This window comes from Paramormyrops kingsleyae, unplaced genomic scaffold (assembly GCF_048594095.1).
Source record: "Paramormyrops kingsleyae isolate MSU_618 unplaced genomic scaffold, PKINGS_0.4 ups204, whole genome shotgun sequence".
NCBI classification, from domain to species: Eukaryota; Metazoa; Chordata; class Actinopteri; order Osteoglossiformes; family Mormyridae; genus Paramormyrops; species Paramormyrops kingsleyae.
Genome location: NW_027326142.1, coordinates 20,060 through 38,867, shown reverse-complemented (window position 1 = coordinate 38,867; position 18,808 = coordinate 20,060). Strand labels below are relative to the sequence as shown.

The following is an 18,808-nucleotide window of genomic DNA, read 5'->3' as shown; positions in this document are numbered from 1 at the left end:
TATGAATTGGATGGATTGTCTCTTTCAAGAAAAACTGCAGAATACACAATCTGCCCTACGCTGTGTGTGTGGCCTGTAAAACGACTTGTTCTGTGCACTTGAAATAAAATAAAAGCAGGAAAGTGGAATTTATTTAAAAAGAATTCTGACCCCCCCCGACACACACTCTCTCACACACACACACACACAATCTGTAACATGAGACCAGCTTGGACATTCTGAACAAGTTTGGGTTGTTTGGCCGGTGCAAATCCTACAAATTTAAGGCACTACCAGTCAGCGACATCCCGTCTGTCAAGCAAGGTGGCAGCAGCATGCTACGTGATACCCGACAACTGAAAAGGGTGTTAATACCGAAACTAAAATGGACGAAGCAAAGCGAGGACAAAAACTGGTTGAAAGCCGTTTTCTCAGCTTAAAGTGGACATTTCCATAGGTTTGTGACGTAAAACGTTATGAACATAGTCCGGTAAAAATCTTTTAATCTTACAAACAATGTCAATATAATTCCATCCTTAAAATATTTAGTTTTATTATATCTTATGCACTCAATATAAAGCACTTATAAAAAAAATTCAGTAAAGTGGCGCAGTTTAGTTTTGGTTTTCCTACACATGCTTTCAAATTCATCTTATTATTATAATTTTTAACCGTTAATGTTTTGCTAGCTAGCATATAAAACGAAAGCTTACAATGCTGACGATCAACTGTGTTTTTATTGTCTGGTCGCCGGTGTCAGATTACCAGCAATCCTGGCGGCATAAGGGGCACTCACACTAGTGCTGGACAAGGCTCTGTGCGAACTTTCTCTTGCACTGTCTTGTTTGTAAAGCCCCCCCCCCAACCTTCGGGAAGTGGGGCTCTCAGGAGGAAGGGCGGCTTTTTTATCCCAGAGAAAAGTGAGGCTTCGCAGAGCATGCATTTGCGTTTCTGTAAATAATTAAGCTTAGCTCCTGCTCTTCCTGGGACGGCAGTTGCCGGTTGCTGGGGCACCATTTTTACTCCTGTCTTCAGCGCAACAAAACCTGGTGTCTCCTGCTTATCGTTTCTTTTCACTGTTAATGGGGATTTCTTTTCTTGGTTTGTTTTTAATGTGTATTCTGCACACCGTCGAATGTGACATGAGAAAGTTTTGAAAGTGCAGGAGCTTCATGAGCAGCGGCTGACCACAATCATTGAGTGAGTGGAGGTATGTATATAGTTCATATTTTTTCTTAATGAGATACGATATGTTATTGAAATTTAGGACAATACTTCCGTGGCTTGTGGGTTGTTTACTGAGGCATTTGTGGAGGTACGTATGACGTCAATGTGCTTTTGCAAAAATGAATCTACGCCCTATACACGCTTGTTATTCAGAGCTCAGCCTATATTCAATCCCCTTTTGTGTAACAATTCCAGTTTGACTACATGTCATGTTTCGGCTGTTCTCAATAACCTGCTAAAATGTCGACCTATTCATTCATTCGGCACCGATACGCTTGAAGGTTGCGTCTGTTAGAATATACAGGAATAAATGTTAGGAAATGACAATAGTTTGGCTCTGTGGACGTCACTAGCGCATCTCTTTATTGTTTTACATTAACTTGCATTGGATTTTACACAAGTTTGCCCAGTTTTTCATACTTCTGTAGTTTAATTTAGTGACATCGTAAAAGGATGACAATGCTTATACCAGAAAGCTAGCGCAACGACTCAGTATTAGAGCAAACAGAACTCGGTTCAGAATATCTCCGTCTTAAATTCGGAGAATTAAACAGGAAACTAAATGCAATGCAATATTTATATACTTAATGGGCACTGATAATGCTTATCTGAATCCCCTATAGCAGAAGTCTATTTTGCTATTCTCCTGTGATTTCACCTGATATTTTACCTGGCGGAAAGAGTGAGCCGTGTCAGAAGAATTATATTAATTAATCTAATATATTGCTCTTCATAGTTGTGACAAACAAGCAAACTTGCACCAGAGCTTTTTCTTAATTATATAGAGGGACTAAATAGTAAACAATGGGTCATTTTTGGTGTGATGCTTACTTTTAGTAGATGGTAATGGAGTGAAGCTCTATACATCTAAGCTTTCTGACAACATGCCTTGGTGGCTTTCACAGCTGTAGCGATGCATTAAATATGTATTGGTAACAGTATACAGAATAGACTGGCAAATAGTTGCATTTAATACCATAGATTTTACTTAGCAATGACAAACGAGCAACAATGTAACGGAGGTTCTGTTACTTATGAAGAGCAATCATAGCAATGAAACCCTAAAATCTGTGTTTCATTGGGATGATTAAATGTAATAACGCTACGTTGTTAGTAAGTTTTGTCTTTTAATATAGAACTTACAAACAACATAGTGTTAGGAAGGTTACAAGAAACTGGGCCCTGACCATTGCTACATACTGTGGGAGTTAATCAGCATAATCTTTATCTGAGGCCTTCTTTTTGATGCTTGAGAAGCCTTTTGTAATAGGAGTAGTCACTTGAGACGTGTCTGGGTTTATTACATGGCATGGTATTGAAAAAACTTATAACTCTAGTTAGCACAGTTACATTGTGGTGGAATTCTTGATGCTGTTATGACTCTTGTCATCATCCAGGTATAAAATACGTATTATTAGTAAAATACGCATAAAAAGAAATTAATGTTACATGGTATACATTGTCCTCCATAGTTTAATGATTAAAGCCCACTTTACAGTAAATGTTTGTATTATTTAGGTTAATCTGTGTGGTCACATTTTAACAAATAATAAATGGGCAGGTGTAGTAGGATTGCAAAACTATTGCGATGGAACCTGAAAGTATTGTGAGGGAACGCATTAAAAAAAGAAAATAAAATTCTAACCAAGAGCCCTTAGGGGCTCTGTAGTGGTACGAACTGGACAAAACTTCACAAATACATAGAAGGGAAGTCACAAATGTAATAATCCACAAATAAACAGGAAGTGATCCACAAATGTGCAAAGCACGTTTCACATATACAAATCACTCCATATTTTTATGGATATGACTTTACAAAACACAAATTTAAAAATACATATTTGTGGATAGTTAAATATTTGTGGATCACGGTACTTGTATTTGTCTTCTGTGGGTTATAAAGTTCAATAAAAACTTCACATCCCATCTGGTACATCCCATCTGGTGGCATATAACATTGTAAACTGTTATCCAAATAATGAAAAAAATGTTGCCGCAAACAGTATTTTGCGACACCATGAAATGAATGATAGAGCATAATATGAAATGACAGATGTTTTTATTTCGTCATCCGATATAGATTGTCATATCGCGCAGCCCTACTCCTCACATAGTAAAAATGCACCCTGTGAAAATATGGAGCTTTTGTGGTGTTGATTATGAAAACAAGGTATATACTGTAAGACAACCCCAAATTCCAATGTCAATTTCTGTTCTACCCTGCCTGCAGCCCCCAACCTTTTTGTTGTTTACTTTTTTTAAAGTTGTTCCAATCAGACTTTGTTCATACATGCTGCTGAAGTGTAATTAAAAGCAACTTATTTTGCAGATAAATAGCTTTTGTATTTAAAAAAGAAATGTTACCTAAAAACAGCCATGCAAGCCCATGCACTTCCATAGCTGTCTTAAAAAATGCCCAGATATGATATAATATTTAGTTTAAGGTTAGATTTACAATCACAAGTTCCTTTCGACATTTCCTTTGCATACATCTATACAGGTGAGAGGTAGCAGATACCTCACTGTTATATCTGTGAATGCAATTACATTTCACATGTTGGAGATGTTGGAGGGAATGCAATGGTGTTTGCAGTGGTAATAACAGGTTTGAGAGTGGACTGGTGCCTGATCCACATTGCAGACAAGAGATGGGGGAAGATAAGGAGGATGTTCTTGTGCAATAGACGAAAGTCTTAATGTAGAGCTGTGGCCCTGGGAGAGCACATTTTCTCTCAGCCTTAGAGAATATTCCAGGGAAGTCTCCATAGACTGCAAACCATTTTTCTCCATGAAAGTGACCATAATCACTGAGGACTGTGGACTGAGTGGAGTCTTTCTGTGGAATTCTTAAGAAAGTTGTGATTTTTTTATGTGGGATTAAATGTGCACAGCAGGGGCCACGGCAGCTGTAGTGTTCAATTTCTTGCTCAGCAAGGACTAAGGAGAGTAGAATTGTAGGGAAACCTAAAGCATGAAAAGCACTGAAAATTAATGGTGGGTGGAGACAGTCTTTGGGAATGGAGTCCGGAGACTTGTTGTGCTTTCAGTGAGCTCATAATTTCCAAAAGAAAGACCAGGTGAGCTGATTCACTGCCCAATAAATGACCTCTGTAAAACAATTAGGTGCGTTGCTGAAGGAAAAGCTGTCATACATTGAGTGTGAAGGATCTCCCAGTTTCTTTGGGCACCGACATAGATTCACATTTGGCACAGTTAATGGAATTCAATGCAGGCGGTTCCCTTGAGTGTTGCTGCAAAGCCAGCTGTTAACATGTACATTTTTGGTAAATGAGTCAGCCCTGTTCTCCCCTGTGGCTCTGGCATTTCATGTGAGGATGATGGGTGGATCTCTCTTTAGTGGCAGCTGGCACAATTCTGATCATCGACTTGGAGCTGATGTTTTCTCAGACTTAAAACATCTGTTCACCTATTTTTCAATAACTGCTTTTGTAGCTGTGCTCATATAATTGTTATATTAGACTGTAATATAATGTATTAACCATTGGTTTATGGCCAATTCGCTAGTATATACTTCAGGAGGGCTATTGTGTACCTTTGCCACAGTTGGCACAATCACATGAGCTGTTGGCAGAATATTTGCAATTGTGGATAATTTGTAGTTTGTTATGCGTTTTGTTGTTATTCGGTCAGTGTTGCTCTGGAAACATGTTAAACATGTTAAAATTCTGTTAAACCCACAAAGCCTTTTTAAATTTATGGATAGGCAAACAATAGTTGCTGTGAATCTACACAAGGAGACAGTTGGGACAGTTGTATTGTAAATACTATTGGATCATTCTATATCAAATCACCCAGAGGATCTCAGGTCACCTTCTCAGATATACCTGAAAAAAAAACACAGATGCCACTATACCAAACTTATTCCTAATATTAGGGTTGTATCTCTAATAGTTTTGAAATTACAAGCCTTGTCTGATATTCATAGCTCCTTTGATATGCCATGTAGGCCACAGCTTTCAAACTTTATTAGAGCTAGCTTTTTCTGTCAGCTATGTTTTATGTACTTTACCTCCTAAAATGCTTATAAGGATGGCTTCAAAATTAAGTGCTTTGAATGCCTCTCTGTCAAACAGCATGCTAGATAAAGTACTCCATTTTTTCTGTCATGACATATTAGGCCATGTGTATGCAGTAGCCATATGTATTAGTGTTATAGGAGTGTCACAATATTTTTTTGAAATGTACTAGATTTTCAAAATTGCCTATTTTCATGTCCTCATTTGACCATGTGGGCAGTTGACCATCATTTTCATATTTTTACCATGTATTCTTATATTATATATTCTGAAGATGATCTGACAGAAATTTGGTGTTGGCAAGCTAAAACCCTGGGTTCCTTTACATCAGAGCTAGATATGATTTTAACAACTCTGAGCTATTAGTTAAGTTCTCCCCAAACGAGCTTGATGGGCCGAATGGCCTCCCCTCGTTTGTAAATTTCTTATGTTCTTGTTGCTGAGAGAGTGAGCGATCCATGTCCTATACTTACTTATTTAGTTTTTGGCAATCAATCGCACGACAGCTCTTTCCCATTTTACATGTGTTTTTTGTGGCATTCAAATCAAAAGCTAACGCTGCCCCTCAGTCTTTTTTGCTACTCAGTGGGTGTGAGTAGAGTGACTTCCACCTGCTGTGACGTCATGCACATACCCTTCACAGCACAAGGAGCGTAAGATAAGACGTGATGATCTGGGAGTATTTTACGCTTTTAACAGAAACCAGTAGCACAGCGATTTGCAATCTATGTAAAATAAAATAGCGGGAATAGCGTTAAATGGACAATCCCATTTAACAAAGCGTACGCAACTGTGAGATAAAACAAAGCAATGGATGATGTGGGAGTCGTTAACTTAATTGGACTGTTTTGCAAACTCGCTGCAGCTTGTGATACAAGAGGGGCTGTCATCACAACAAAAGTGTAACTGCATTGATGCCATTGGGAGAAAAACTGTTAATTTTAAGCATTCTCCACTTGTGTATACTTGCTTTGAAGATATTCTTATTGAACTGCAAATGCCTCAGAGGCGTAAAACAAACGAGATGGAACAGAATGTTATGTATGTTTGTCGTAGCCTAATTAAATATTTTTTGTCATACATTTTTTCCATCTGTATTTATTAGCTTAAAAAAATTAATATATAAAGTATAACAAAGTAAAAAGAGCTCTTGTATCGGCAGTTGTGTATCAGAATCGGATCGGAACTGAAAAAATGTGGATTGCCCATCTCTACCTTGGATGGGATGTCATCATAGGGCACACTCCTACACACACTATAATGGGGGTATATTGTTGCATTTCACTAGTGTCCAACTTTTTTAAATCTCTGCCAGGCTTGGCACAGAACTACATTTACCAAGACATATAAAGAAAGATAAGCAGTTTTATTCACCATTATATCCTTGGTATGGGCTGGCATAGCCTCAATCACTTCTTAAAATAATAATCTGTGTAGATAACACATGGTTGCATCTTAAAAATATTTGACCCATTCTCTTTAAGACATATAACCAAGGTTGTTTCACTGTTGAAAACGTGTTCTATTATCTCTCAGTCTATCACCAGAGGTAGATTGCTGATTAGGCTAAAGGTCGGTTCATACTTCTCCATGTGCGGACAAGTGTGTACAAATATGTTGCAATTTACATAAATGTGCTTCATCTGCGGTTGATTGCTTGCAGCACCAAGATTGTGTTTTTTTTTCCCCACTCAATTGGGCTCCCGATTTTCTCTCTCAGTTCATGAGCAATATATTATTATTATTATTGTTGTTGTTGTTGTTGTTGTTATGCATTACATATTGTCTTCATGAGGAAACAATACATAGAAATTATGATATATCGGTTAAAATACTGAAATTTAAACTTTATCCATAACCAACCTTAGCAGCACTACAGTTACAACTGAAATAATGGAGACAATTGCATTGGGCGATCAGCCATTTTCCAGATTGGATGATGAGGGATTTCTTTGGTTCATTCACCACTTATAATAGGTCTGAAAATACCGGCCTGCAAAATATTCATAATTCATTATTTTATCAGGCCCGTAGATCAATCTTTTATTTTCCAAAGAATAAAAAAGTCATTCTGCTAATCTGTGCCAGGAAGCTTGGAAAGTTTCACCGCTTATTTTGGAAAAAAAAAATGTGACTCAGTTTTCCTTATTGTGCTGCACTGTAACTTACAATGCTATATTCAGACCTGTCTTGAATTTAAAAGGATAGCTTGCTTTTTGTAAACTCAATAGATTTGAATGTGTAGTACCTTTTAGTTAAGTACTTTTAAAACTAGGTGTTTTTTACTTTTACTTGAGTAGTATTTTACTGGATGACTTTTACTGGAGTAACATTTGTGTGGTATCTGTACCTTTACTTAAGTATGAAAATTGAGTACTATTTCCACCAGTGTTCCTCCCATGCATTCTTTGCATGTGTGACTGTGTGCATTTTATGCAGACTTAATGGCAGCAGTATGAACAGACTTGTGTCCTTTTACAAGTGCAAATGCGCGACTGCATAGTCCACATGCAGAGAAGTATGAACAGGCCACAAGACAGAGATCACAAAACGGTCATCTTCCTCTTCCTTAATTTGATTGTTGGTTACTTGCTTACAAGAAAGCAGTTTCGGTTTTCATTAGGGGTGCACCGATTGCAGTTTTCTGGCCGATCAACGATCACCGATCCTTAGACAACCTTACCTGCCGATCTCGATTTTTTTTTTGCCGATCTTGTTTCTTTCATAACTAAAAGACAATTACTTCAATGTTTCCATTTTTATTGAGTAAATTGATATGAATACTCACAAAACATGAGGTAGTGTCCTCAAATATAAATGAACATATAAATGAGCATTGCTGTTTGAACTACAAAATCATATTTTTTCTTCCAGACTTTAATTTCTCTAATTTTGTAAAAATGTATTGGGCGGGCGGGAGGGAGGCAGCCTGCACTGCACCTCTCTCGGGAATGGGAGAAAAGGCTGATTTAAAAGCATATAACTAAGATCGGTGGATCTCATGGGAATATGGTCGATTTCTGATCCCCTCAAATTAACGTGATCGAGGCCGATAGATCGGTGCGCCGATCGATCGGTGCACCCCTAGTTTTCATTATAGAAGAATTTTCCTTAAAGCAAATACTGAATTGGTCTAGAGAGAATCTGGGGGTTGTACTTCTGCTGAGAGTTTTAAAGCCCGTGCTGGATGTATTAATTTTAAGTTGTGTGTGAACATATTAATTGCAGCTTTTATTGTAAATATTTGCTACACATTGAACGACTTTCCCTAATATCAAAACTCAAATATCAAATCATTGTTTTACAGACAATGCCAGTGCCCTGGGGTTTAGGAGGTGTTTCACCGTTAGCTGACTCACTTTCCATGGCTGACAAAGATAATAATTCCCAACAAAAATTCTATAGGAAAACTATTCTGGCTTTTCCCAACATGTTTGGCAAAAAGGGTTGTGCTGCCAGCTTTGTGAAATTAAGTACTGAGTAAACTGTAGCAGTCTTAGCCTTCCTTTCAGAGTGTGGTTATAGCTATGGACACACGACAGCAGAAGCTGCACATTTGCATTGTAGCTCACAGATTTACAGAATTTGACGTTGTTTGGGCTATTATGCAAATGCTGCTTGGCAGAGGTAGAAGCATCATTTACATGCTAGGAAAGTCGAATGCAGAGGAAAAACGGACTGCGCTCTCCATGTTTATGACCTTCATCTACTGAATAACTGATCATTTTGTTGCTGACCTAATTTAATCCCGGGAGAGCATCAAAGCAGCTGGTTTAGGGAAAACTTAAACTGCAAGGCACCATGAGGAGCAGCAATGAGTGGTGTCTTAGAATTGAAAAAAGAAAGGTTTTTGAGGCAAAGTAATAACCCTATTTGGTCGTTTTGTGTCACTTTTAGTTTTTCACATTAGTGAAAGTGGAATCATTCTCCTGCTAAGAAATTTCCTTAAATGAACGTAGGACAAAGTAGCTGTTTCTCATAATGCATTAACTCACCATTAATGCCAATTAGGCCTCTGGATTTTTGATTCTTGGTTATTGAGCTGGGCATCTGTAGTCTAGATTCCAGAGCTCAATCGATGCAGCATAGCATTTATGAAATGTTATATTTTAAATCATCACAGCAATTAACATGCAATTATGAAGACCCATGAGAAAACAAGACATTCTGTGAGTACACCTAATGTGGTGTTATAAATAAATGAAACTATAAATGTAATTTTAAAAAATTAGTTTCTTATAAGTTTAAGTTCTAAGTTCTTTTGAGCTCTTCATATTAATGAAGCACAATTGTATTCCAGTGTAGTGCTCTGGGTTGTATTTAACTGCAATACATTTTTTGTTTTATGCATTGATAGTGATTTAGAAATACATTGTTTCTTCACCATGCATTTCATCAGAGCACATTTTTGCTCTGGTCTTTCCTAGCCCTTCCCACATACTTCACCATGCAATTTCCACCCATGAAGACGAAACATCTGTGGCATTTCAGCTGTTCAAGGTTCAGTATTTTTGACAAACAGTGATTCAAGAATGTCCACACTGAAAGCTATCTAATGGACACAACAGGCATCATTCCCGAGGACACTGAATGTTGACTGTCTTTGAATGTTGACTGTCTTTGAATGTTGACCAGTAAACAAATTATAAATTAATAAAGTAGACCTAAATTCTCTGGGTAAGTCATCTGGCTATAAACCTTCATTCAGTCCTAGCAACCATATACACTCACCTAAAGGATTATTAGGAACACCATACTAATACGGTGTTTGACCCCCTTTCACCTTCAGAACTGCCTTAATTCTACGTGGCATTGATTCAACAAGGTGCTGAAAGCATTCTTTAGAAATGTTGGCCCATATTGATAGGATAGCATCTTGCAGTTGATGGAGATTTGTGGGATGCACATCCAGGGCACGAAGCTCCCGTTCCACCACATCCCAAAGATGCTCTATTGGGTTGAGATCTGGTGACTGTGGGGGCCATTTTAGTACAGTGAACTCATTGTCATGTTCAAGAAACCAATTTGAAATGATTCGAGCTTTGTGACATGGTGCATTATCCTGCTGGAAGTAGCCATCAGAGGATGGCTACATGGTGGTCATAAAGGGATGGACATGGTCAGAAACAATGCTCAGGTAGGCTGTGGCATTTAAACGATGCCCAATTGGCACTAAGGGGCCTAAAGTGTGCCAAGAAAACATCCCCCACACCATTACACCACCACCAGCAGCCTGCACAGTGGTAACAAGGCATGATGTATCCATGTTCTCATTCTGTTTACGCCAAATTCTGACTCTACCATTTGAATGTCTCAACAGAAATCGAGACTCATCAGACCAAGCAACATTTTTCCAGTCTTCAACTGTCCAATTTTGGTGAGCTCGTGCAAATTGTAGCCTCTTTTTCCTATTTGTAGTGGAGATGAGTGGTACCCGGTGGGGTCTTCTGCTGTTGTAGCCCATCCGCCTCAAGGTTGTGCGTGTTGTGGCTTCACAAATGCTTTGCTGCATACCTCGGTTGTAACGAGTGGTTATTTCAGTCAAAGTTGCTCTTCTATCAGCTTGAATCAGTCGGCCCATTCTCCTCTGACCTCTAGCATCAACAAGGCATTTTCGCCCACAGGACTGCCGCATACTGGATGTTTTTCCCTTTGCACACCAGTCTTTGTAAACCCTAGAAATGGTTGTGCGTGAAAATCCCAGTAACTGAACAGATTGTGAAATACTCAGACCGGCCCGTCTGGCACCAACAACCATGCCACGCTCAGAATTGCTTAAATCACCTTTCTTTCCCATTCTGACATTCAGTTTGGAGTTCAGGAGATTGTCTTGACCAGGTCCACACCCCTAAATGCATTGAAGCAACTGCCATGTGATTGGTTGATTAGATAATTGCATTAATGAGAAATTGAACAGGTGTTCCTAATAATCCTTTAGGTGAGTGTATAATTAACATCTTACTTTAAATAGTTCCTTTTTTTGAATGCTATTGAAATGTATAATCTGTCTGGACTTAACCTTGTATTACTTTTACCATTGATACCCTCTTAGTAATGGAATATTTACTGTATTTTCCTTATTCCTGACCACTTCTGCAGATGGTTCACGGTATTGCTATTTGAAAAGACAGGGCATCCTTGTAGCTCTTAAAAGAATTCTGACAGCTCAATCACACAAAACTATTGCAGTATGGAGTGAACAGAGCATGATCTTGCTGACATGGTATCTGGAGAGACAGGGGGTTGTTGTAGAGGGATGATTTTGGGTGGGAGATTGGTGCAGATTGGTGGTGGTTAGGAACGAACGAACTTAGAACCTTTTGGCTAAGCAACTGGCAGCTTTCCAGGACTTCATTGTGGCACTGTTTGTTTTTCTTTTAGCTTGAACTTTGGTGTCTTATAGGGATAGCTGTTCTTCCTCTTCCTGTCTTGTTCTTCTTCTTGCTAAGGTCACTGAGCTTCACATCAGAGTTGTTTATCAAAACCGCTGGAACTGTCGCAGTGTGTGGAATCCAAAGGAGCATGTAAGAGCGCTTTTCCACAGCACCAGGTACTATACTTTTGGTATGGTACTTTCAGTCCTTTCCTTTTTCCATTGACTTCCAATGGAGTAGCAGTACCAATGATTTCAGTACCTAACGTGTCAGACCAACTGGTGTACTTTTTTGGTATCTTGGTACTTTGGGGTGGGACTTGAAACTCTTTCTTTGTCGATTGGTTATGCAAATAGTTAGCATCTGAAACGCAATACAACTGCCGTCTTGAAAAAAGTTGTGAAATCAGAAAACAACAATTAATTAATTAAATGTGTGTGTGTGTGTGTGTGTGTGTGTAAATATATATAATATACTGATTTTTAAACATATACTTTGATAATCTTGAAATGGAATGATGATTATAATTACAAAACTTCATAAGTTTCTTTTTCCCTTTGACAGAATAAACATTTTTTAGAGAAACTTAAACTCCCTGCGCTATAATGTCCGTACAGAATTGAAAGTAAGAAAAGCCAGATCTTAGTCTACCTGACTAGCAGTGTGAGAATTGCATGTGTATAGCAGGCATTTGGTATTAATATCTCATATGGTCCAGCTCTATGCTATACTAACGGCCACAAAATACCATGCCTCTAGTTGAGATGTCATTTGGTGTTGGTACCAGTTATTATGCCAGTCGAAAACCAACACTCTGAAGTACTAAAAGTTTGGTGCCTGGTGAGGTGCCTTTCCCTGCAAAAACTACAGATTTGGCTCGCTACATTAACCCCCATATCTGAGGAAAGTACAGTGACATAAGTCGAAGTATTTAAAATAAACTGTCATTTCATAAGAAGGCACATTGTGGTACTGGACAGTGGATCATGTAAAAATTATTTTCACAGGCCTAGTAATACAATTAATTATCCTACTAAACACCTGCATCTGTGTTAAGGTCTGATGTTTCTTAAGTCTTTTTTATGTGGAACCAGACTGTGTGAAATTTGAGAGCTTTGGCTATTGACCACTATTGCAGAACAACCTTTTGCAAAGGACCTTTCAAACTGCCAGCTTGAAGCTTAAACTGTTCATTTAGCTGGAGCATCCAGCCCTGGAACCTCTCTTGCACCCTCTAACTCCATACAACTTATGGGGCATATAATTGCCAAGTTTGGCCTAGAAAAAAACTAAATAAAATTGGTGAGGAAGTGTTGTCTAATCAGTCTTGCTACACACAATAACTTCTGATGGCAAATGAGAGTGTCTGTGCTGTCATTCCTATGAATAACTATATGACTGACACTGGCCACAGTTCATATATCCTATGTCCCATACCTTTAGAAAAATAGATTTTTAGAGTATCTGACATTAAGTGTACCGTGCTCCTCTTGGTAGCTTTGTAATCACTTCCTATGGAAAACCCCACAGGAATGCATGTAGAAAATAAACATTTTATGTATAATGTGGTTGATTTTTGTAAGCAGATTCACAGACTTTATCTCAGCAGAACACTGGTTCACGCCCCAGCAATTTCCTTGATTTTGTTTAGACTGTAGACAACAGCTCCACTTTTTTGCAAGATCAGAAGCACTTTCAGGACTTGGGATAGCTTCTGCTGTGGGCTTTGAGTGTTTGCATTCCTGTCTCATTTGTCTGCATTAGCAGAATCATGGTGGACAAAAGTGAGAACCAAAGAGAGGACCAGCTGTATCAGACCCTCCCCCCCCCTCCCCCAGTGTTCTTAATCTTTTTTGCAGCGTGTGTCGCATTGGATCCATTATCATCACACATGTAACCCATTAAGCAGTGATGCTCATGAGTGCTGCACTCGTTAATTTGATAAAGACTGCTGTGCAGGACGTGGTTCTGAACCCTGCTGTGTGCTAACCCATGCAAGGGCAGTGGGGGCCTTTCTGTTGCTTATCTCAGGTTTGAAACAGAACTTGGGAGGTGGGGCTTAGCCACTTGCATGGCTCCTACCCTGGATTCAAGTAAGAATTTGAGATGTACTGCAGTGTGTCTGGTTCCTGTTAATCTTGTCAAATATCTCCTGGTTCATCTCTGTACAACTGAGTGATGGAATAAACTGTTTGAATTTGGCTTAAGAGCTGTTAAGATGTGGGGTTTACATGCCATAAATGATTTTCCAAGTTAAATTTAAATTGTATTACATCAGTGATTTCTTTGGTGCACACTGTACTACCAGAGGACATAGAACACCTCTGCTTCTCGAAGAATGTGCATGACTATAAAATATGCATATATTTTGGGTGAGAATCATAATGGTCATTTTATACTCTCTTAATAGTGGGGAATATCCTATTACTCACAGTCTTTCGCCTTCTGAAAATAAAGCTTTGAGTGAGTTAATATCTGATGAAGAGATTATTAAGCCTGCCGACAAACTGGGCTCCGTTGTCATTCAGGACAAGTTGGCCTACCACAATGAAATAGAGAGACAGCTTAAAGACGACACTACACACAAGTAGGGCTGCAACTAACGACTATTTTGATAGTCGACTAGTCATCGACTATTAAAACAATTAGTCGACTAATCGGATTATAAATTGCATAATTATAAAATGGCTCCTATTTAGCTACCAGCTTTTACATTTAGCATGAGGTTATTGTTTGACATCAATGCCGCAAAACAACACATGTAAAATGGGAAAGAGCTGTCGTGCGATTGATTGTGCAAATAGATTTAACACGAAATGGGAGGTTTCTTTTTAGAGATTGCCAAAAACTAAATAAGTAAGTATAGGATGTGGATTGGTCACACATGGCTGATACCCGATCCGTCAAATACAGTAGGTCTGGATCGGCACCGATCCGAATTTCTGATACAATATTTGTTATAATCAGGGCTGCATATAACTGGTACGCATTCACCTTTTATAAGCGATACGTGCGGCAATCTTTTGCTGTGACAGTGCAAATACGTATTTTATGTGCATTTGTGCTGATATGACAAGAAATTATCATACATTTTAACCTGTATATGCTAATTCGTACTTCATTTGCGGTATAGGGGTTAAAATGCACGGTAATTTCTTGTCATATCAGCTATTTATATAGCCTATGTTTACAAATAAAAACTCATTTTAAAGCAGGCTGAAAAATCCAAAGATCCTGACCCAAAATACGGGAAATTTAGAGCAGCTTCCCATTGCCATTCCTCTGTTAACAGCAAGAAAACGGACTTAAACTGCTGTTATTTATTTTTAAGGGAGCATAAGCTCTCGCAGCACTTGCGACATCGGAGCCACTGTCCTGAATCTTGAGCCTCAGAGTTTTCTTTATTTAAGCAATGGGTTTTCTACACTGTTTTCTGACCTTTATTAGCTAAATTTTTAGCGAATGAGACACTTCATGACACACCACCGACTTCCAAACAAAAATACGTTCTATTCTGATCTTTTTTGAAAATGTAAAATATACTACTACTAGCCTATTATTATGCCCTATTGTTGTTGTTGTTGTTGTTATAATTATTTATTATTATTATTATTATTATTTATTATTATTAGATACGCCAGACAACAAGAAGTCCGTGCTATTCACCCTTTTGTAGATGTAGGACATTAAAAGCCTTTGAGACTTTAGAGCGTTTAATATGCGACGATGCCTGATTTGTGGCCACCATTCTTCTACCTGTTGCTGAATGCTATTGCGCAAGAGCGAATCTCACCTTTGTGGTGTATTGGTGCAGTCTATTGGAAAGCGGTAGTATTGTACAAGTATAAAGGAAGGAAAACATCTCACTCCGTTTAAAAATACGTCTGGCGACAATTATCGACAATCAAATTCGTCGGCGACTATTTTTATTGTCGATTTTTGTCGACAATGTCGAATAATCGTTGCACCCCTACACACAAGCACCTATCCATTGATCCTACCTTCAAATTTTGTGATGAGATTAAGTCCAAGCTAAAATCACCTCCCCGTGATAGGCTTATTGACGATAATGAGTATCACTACCTGTTCCAGAAACATCCGTTGAGACCAGTCATTTATACAGTGGTACCTCAGTTCTCAAACTCATTAGAGCTCGAATTTCTTAAAAGTCGAACCAACCAGTTCGAAAAAAATTACCTAGAGCTCGATCTGAATCTCAGAAGTCAAACGGTGAACGCCGACCTAAGAACTTGTACGCACGGGGAAATGAGTCAGCACGTCTCTCAGCAGAAACAAAGGGTAACGCTTCAGCCTCAGCCTCGCATTAGATTAGCTGCGATAGCACCCTGCATGTTTACACTAACTGAATACATATATTTAGATGGTAAAAATAGACATTTAGACAATGATAGACAGTAACAGTAATTATTATTATATAATAAAATACACAAAAAAGATTTCTTATTCATTATTTTAGTATTATTAATAAACCATTAATACGTTTAATTATAATAATATTGTTGTGCCAAGTGGAGACTGAACGGAGACAAAGGCGCAGACGTCAGGGTCGGGGAATACGGGGTTTAATTACAGGTAAGGCAGGCAAAACGCAAACAAAGTGAAACGCGGACGAAATACAGAGGACTAATGACAACAAGCAGAAACCGCTGATCACATGGGGATTCCACACGGGGTTAACGAGGGGGCGTGGCACACGGAGGGAGCGGACAATCGGGGCAGGACACATTGTTTTTTTAACTTTACACATTGTTTGGATACATTTATTTTCTTACTTAACAAATTACTGTTTTGATAAATGTGCTTAGATGTGTTTAGTACAGTATATGCTCTTGTTTTATCCGGTTCATTTTGTGTTTAGATGCTAAAAAAAACATATTTAGGTGTCATTTTTTTGCGGCCAGGTACCAATTAATTGATTTCCATTATTTTTTATGGGGAAAATTCGATCACAACTTGAACTTTTTAGGATTCGATCTGGACTTCTGAACGGATTAAATTCGAGTTCTGAGGTACCACTGTATATTCAAGTATACTTGAAGTCATGTAAAAGCACTGTACTCTCCTTAACAGGAAATAAAACTTGTAACACTGAGTTTGTAATGTTATGTAGCCCAGATGGAGAACAGTGTGGTGATAATAATGCACGGGAGACGAGAAGATGGCGTACTTTCCCGAGTTTTATAAACCGCCTCAAGCGCTGGCACACTCGTCCACATACATGGGGAGCAAGTGAGGAGAAGGGGAAAAAAAATGTACATAAACACTCCGCTCAGGTCACAAACAGAAAAGAACCAAATAAAAGAAAGGGTACAGAAAATAATGTTGTCGGTAGAGCAAGTTATCTCATCACCTCGTCACCTTGTACTGACGCGCACTATGCCCCGCCCAGTTGTCAATCATTCACAAAATTACCATAAATGCCCTAGCGGCCGTTACAAACTGGAAAATAAGGTTGACGTTAGCAAGGTAGCTAACGTTAATTAGGTAAAAGCTGAATTACATAGCAAAACTTAACTTTAACTTTAACTAATTTAGCACAATAAAATGTATAGTGCAGCACAAACAACATCAACACCTACACTTTGTTAATCTTGTTGTCGGATCCAGTAAAAATTAGTTAGTTGGTAATGAATGTTCAGTCCTGCTGTTAATTAAAAATGTCCGTGACACTGACATGTCCATCACAAACTTATTTACCAATGGGGATGCTTCCCTGAAAAAACCCGCCCATGCGAGAAGTTTGTGTCAGAATTGTAAACAAAAAGTCAGGGAGCGCAAGAGAGATAGCTAGCAGCGTAAACAAAGGAAAAAGACCAATCATGTGTTTGCAAGTTATAAATTTTACTTTTGAGATGGCATTTCTTTTGCTTCAGTTAGTTTTCTTCTCGAAGCCTTGTTTTTGCTCGATGTCAAAAAAGTTTTGCTTTAATATTGGCACAAATCTGATTCCATAGACACTTTGATCCTTGTTACCTATGGAATAAGTACTTTTAGTTTTTTTGAAAAATAATCTAGGATGGGATATGAATCGCTGGGTTTTTGTCCTTTTTGTCCTGAGAAAGTTTTATTTTTTTAGCTATTATCTTTAATTTGATTTACTGTGTTCATTTGAACACCGCAAAAAAAAAAAGCGTATGTTTTTAATAATATCAACTTCACAGGAGGGCTACAAAAGGAATACAGATGCTGAAGTAAAACCTAAACCTATTGCAGTCTCTGCTGCGACTGACATTTTGAGGGAAGATTGAAGTTTCAAAATTGTAAAATGTTGCTTGCTCTCAGTGTATATCTTTGCTGGCTGGCTTGTTTTGCAAAACCTTGTCTGCTTTTTCAGCTGTATTTACTCTTCTGGTGGGTCATGCTGCTCTCATATATAATCCCTCTGGTGTGAGAGGGCTTGACCCCTCTCCGTTTTTCCTGATCGGAAGGGGGAAAAAAATCCACATTTTGTTCATTATTTGTGGTCTAGTTTGCAGGCTTGTTTAACCATTGAGAGGAAGCCCTACCTCTCCCAGAAATACTGATAAGTGCCCAGAGACTAGGCTGCCTCTGCCCCGCTGCATATGAGCTCCCAGATGTGTTGATTAAGTTGTGCCTTGGACTTTACGATTCTTACCCATTATATAAACAGACTTTGCTCCTGGATGACAGCCCCACCTAGCAGTCCTCTGTGGTGTAAAGCTGTATCCTTACTGCCCCCACCCCCAATCTGGAATGTAAACACTGTGGGGCCTCTCTGTATTAAGGGCTAAGTAGGAGTGGGCAATGGGTCCATTTTGGGGCACCAAAGGGACATTTAATGAGCAGCTCTGTGCTTATTGAGCACTGGTGCTTGGATCTTCTTGACCTTTTGAGTTCAGGTCTGTGATCTTCATAGGGGGTGTCTATAGGCTAAAGGATTTTGGTTCCATCTGTGGTCTTCTAATCAGTTGACTGTAAGACTACATCCAGTCAGTGACCCCTTGGCCTTTCTGCTGAGCTCCTAGACTTGAACTCCTGAGTAGAACTTTGTGTTTCCGGAAACCAGGGAATACATATGGTTTTGGGACTGATGTGCTGTCACAGATACTTTGTTATTACAGTAACTCGAAACTGTTTGATGGATCTTTTTCAAACTTTTCAAAGGCATTGTAAGAACTGAAAATGACTACATTTTAAGATAGACTGCCC

At 38.7% G+C, this 18,808-nt stretch overlaps 1 protein-coding gene across 5 annotated transcripts in view; it reads left to right on the top strand.

Annotated features, from left to right (window-relative positions):
* The first annotated feature begins 233 nt into the window (after positions 1-233).
* The window catches only part of LOC140587386 (uncharacterized), a 31,094-nt gene continuing 12,519 nt past the window's right edge, over positions 234-18,808 (top strand). The window contains exons 1-2 of one of the 5 annotated variants that reach the window (XR_011989101.1): positions 234-436; positions 1,131-1,189. The gene's annotated coding sequence lies outside the window, so the exon portion shown is untranslated. The other 4 variants (XR_011989102.1, XR_011989103.1, XR_011989100.1 and 1 more) reach the window with 4 other exon arrangements.